The sequence below is a fragment of the Solanum lycopersicum genome, chromosome 3 (assembly GCF_036512215.1).
Source record: "Solanum lycopersicum chromosome 3, SLM_r2.1".
NCBI lineage: Eukaryota > Viridiplantae > Streptophyta > Magnoliopsida > Solanales > Solanaceae > Solanum > Solanum lycopersicum.
The window spans coordinates 10,256,537-10,260,547 of record NC_090802.1 but is presented as its reverse complement, the minus strand read 5'-3'; the positions used below and the strand labels follow the sequence as shown (position 1 = coordinate 10,260,547).

Below are 4,011 nucleotides of genomic sequence, written 5' to 3'. Positions count from 1 at the left end.
GTCTACGGTCCGCCGATGGCCCCGTTGGTTGCACCTGCAGATTTTTTTGAAAAGCTAATTTTTGGTCTATTTTTGATATGAGGTGTTACATTTTCTCCCCCTTGGGATCATTCATCCTCGAATGAAGACTAAACTAGTTGGAATAGAGGGAGAGAGCTACAACCCTACTACTAAACACTAAGAACTGACTTTCTGACTGAATTGAGTTCCAAGAACATGCAAATATACTGAAAATGCAACTACAAACTTAGGGAACATGATTCTAGGACTGAATTCATGCATGAATTATTGGAAACATTGAAGAGGAATTATTACCTAAAGTTGGAGTGGAATCGAATGGAAAGAGGTGAGGATACTTGGTTTTCAGGGTTGCTTCTGCCCCCAAGTAGCCCCCTCTACGGACTGACTCCTAAAAAAAACCTTGATTGAAGCGAATTTTTTATTTCTCAACCTTCTAACCTGACGGTCAAGAATCTCAACAGGTACATCCTCGTAAAAAAGACTATCTTTACCCGGCACACTCTCTAATGTCACTACAGAGGCTAGATCACCTACACACTTTTTCAAGAGTAAGATATGGAAGACCGGAGGCGCTGCTACTAATTTTGCTGGCAACTCTAACTCATACGCCACCTTTCCAACCCTTTTCAAGATCTTATAAGGGCCTAGATATCTAGGACTGAGCTTCCCTTTCTTTCCAAATATCATCACCCCTTTCATAGGTGAAACTTTTAGGAAAACTCAATCATCAACTTGGAACTCTAGTTCCCTTCTCCTTACATATGCGTAAGATTTCTGACGACTCTGGGTTGTCTTAAGTCTATGTCAAATGAGTTTCACTTTATCCACAACATAAAGGACTGAATCTTGCTCTATTACAGCTATTTCACCTACTTCAAACCAACCAACAGGATTTCTACATCTACGCTCATACAAATCTTCATAAGGAGCCATTTGAATGTCAGAATGGTGGTTATCGTTGTAGGCAAAGTCAATAAGAAGAAGGTGATCATCCCAACTACCCTTGAAATCGATCACACAAGCTCTCAACATATTCTCTAAGGTTCGAATGGTACGTTCTGCCAACCCATCCTTCTGTGTATGAAATGATGTACTAAGGTTAACTTGAGTACCAAAAACCTTCTGAAATGAATTCTAGAAATGAGAGGTAAATTGAGGACCTCTATCTGAGATGATAGACAAAGGAACCCCATGTAACCTCACAATATCATTAGTGCAAAGCTTGACATAGTCTTCTGCCATATCTGTAGTCTTAACCGCCAAAATGCGAGAAGACTTAGTCATCCTATTAACTATCACTCAAATGGAGTCATGCTGTGTGCGAGTACGCGATAATCCTGTGATGAAGTCCATAATGATCACATCCCACTTCCAAGTAGGAATATTAATCTCTTGAGTCATACTCCCTGGTTTCTGATGTTCTACCTTAACTTGTTGGCAATTAGGGCACTTACCCACAAAATGTGCTATATCCTTCTTCATGTCATTCCACTAATAGACTTCCCGCAGATCACGGTAATCTAAGTGTCACCTGGATTAATAGAATACCTTGAGTTATGGGCTTCTGCAAGAATATGTTGTCGTAACTCGCCCACATCAGGAACACACAATCTACTCTGGTAGCGAAGTACACTATCTCCCTCTTGGGAGAAAACCTCCACTCTCTGTTCTTAAATTCAAGCAAAATTGGATCACTTTCCTTAACCTCCACTACCAAAAAATATTCTGCTCTATTCTTAACTGTTACACCATTGTCTGATATCCTCATAAGGCAAACTCCTAAGCAAGCAATCCTGTGAACATCCTTCACTAGGTCCTTTCTTTCTTCATCAACATAGGCTACACTACCCATAGATAATCTGCTAAGAGCATTTGCTACTACATTCGCCTTTCCCAGATGATAATGCACACTCATATCATAATCCTTAAGGAACTCTATCCATCTCCTCTGGCGAAGATTCAACTCTTTCTGGGTGAACACGTACTGAAGACTCTTATGATCAGTGAACACATCGATGTGAACACCATACAAGTAGTGTCTCCCGATGTTGAGTGCAAACACCACTAGTGCAAGGTTGACGTCATGAGTTGAATAGTTCTTCTCATGCACCGTAAGTTGTCTAGAATCCTACATTATAATCTTATATCGCTGCATCAACACACAACCTAGGCCAACTCTAGATGCATCACAATAGATCACATAACCATATGAACCATCTTGTAGAGTCAAGATAAGAGTTGTAGTCAATCTAGTTTTGAATTTTGCAAAGCTTTTCTCACAATAATCTAACCATATCTTTTGAGTCAACCTAGTCAATGGTGAGTCTATGGAGGAGAATCCATCTACGAACCTTCTATAATAACCCTCTATACCTAAGAAACTTCTTATATCTGCAACATAGGTAGGTATGTGCATTGTTTCACTGCTTCTATCTTCTGCGAATCCACTTGGGTCCCTTAACTAGACACAATGTGAACAAGGAAAGAAGCAGATTGCAACCAGAACTCACATTTGCTAAAGTTAGCGAATAACTGGCGATCCATGATAGTCTGTAAAATAATTCTCGAATGACTTGCATGTTCTTCCTCATTCCTACAGTAAATGATGATATCATCAATGAAGACGATAATGAACAAGTCCAAGTACTGTTTGTACACTCTGTTCATCAAATCTATGAAAGCTACAAGAGTATTGGTTAGTATAAAATACATAAGTACAAATTTGTAATGACCATACCGAGTTCTGAAGCCTGTTTTGGGAATGTCACTATCTATGACTCGAAGCTGATGATAACCCGATTTGAGGTCTATCTTTGAAAAATGACTAACACCCTGAAGTTGGTTAAACAAGTCATCAATACTTGGGATGGGATACTTATTCTTGATTGTGACCTTGTTCAACTTTCTATAGTCAATGCACATTCTAAGATAACCATCTTTCTTTCTTATAAACAACAATGGCCCACCCCATGGTAAAATATTAGGTCTGATGAAGCCTTTATCTATTACTTAAGCTCTGCTGGAGCCATCCGGTAAGTAGGAATGGAAATAGGCTGGGTTTTTGAAAGGAGATCAATTCCAAAGTTGATTTCCCTTTTGGGAGGGACTCCGGGAATATCTTCTGGAAATACTTCTAGAAACTCACAGACTACTGGAACTTACTCAAGAGTTGGGGTTTCAGACTAGAATCCTTAACTTGAATTAGATGATAGATATAACTCTTAGAGATCATCTTTTTGTCCTTAAGGTAAGAAATGAATCGACCCATAAGCACTAAGCTGCTACACTTCCATTCTAGGATTGGTTCTTTTTGAAATTGGAAGCGAACAATCCTAGTTCTACAATCAGCTGAGGTGACTTTCTATGACTTTGAAAGCGCAATTTATATATACCCCCGTCTAGCTAAAACTGGGTCACCAATTGGAGTAGAGACTGAAAAAGGTTCTGAGGGAGTTTCTGGACTAAGAGTGAAATAGATTGCTATTTAAGGAGTTACAAAAGAGAGAGTAGACCCTAGATCTAACAATGCATAAACATCAAGGTCAAAGACTCGTACCATACTAGTGACTATAGTAGGAGAACCTTCCTTCTCCTGGCAATCCTGAATAGCATACAACCTATTCTGGGGCTGACCGCCACTTGTACCAGATGAGTTACCCTACTGAGTTGGGCGACTTGCTGGTGCTGCTGAAGTTGTATATTGAGCTCTACCATTACCGCCTCCTTTACCATGTCTAGAAGGACAATCTCTCAACCTGTGACCAGAAGGACCGCACCCAAAACATCCCTCTTTTCCTGCAAGACACTCTCCTAGATGGTTCTTACAACACTTAGGGCAAGTAGGGTAAGTCTTGGTTCATGAAACACTTTCTTGAGATTTAGATCCTGGTGATCTACCCTTCTGGTCATACCTGTTCTTGGAAGATGGAACACTAGCAGATGAAGGGGCGGGAGCTGAAAACTTTTGATGACTCTGCAAGTGATTTCCAC

The 4,011-nt window shown here is 40.1% G+C and overlaps 1 pseudogene; it reads right to left on the bottom strand.

Moving 5' to 3' along the window:
- Positions 1-274: 274 nt before the first annotated feature.
- Positions 275-1,936, bottom strand: LOC138347390 (uncharacterized; annotated as a pseudogene).
- Positions 1,937-4,011: the final 2,075 nt, after the last annotated feature.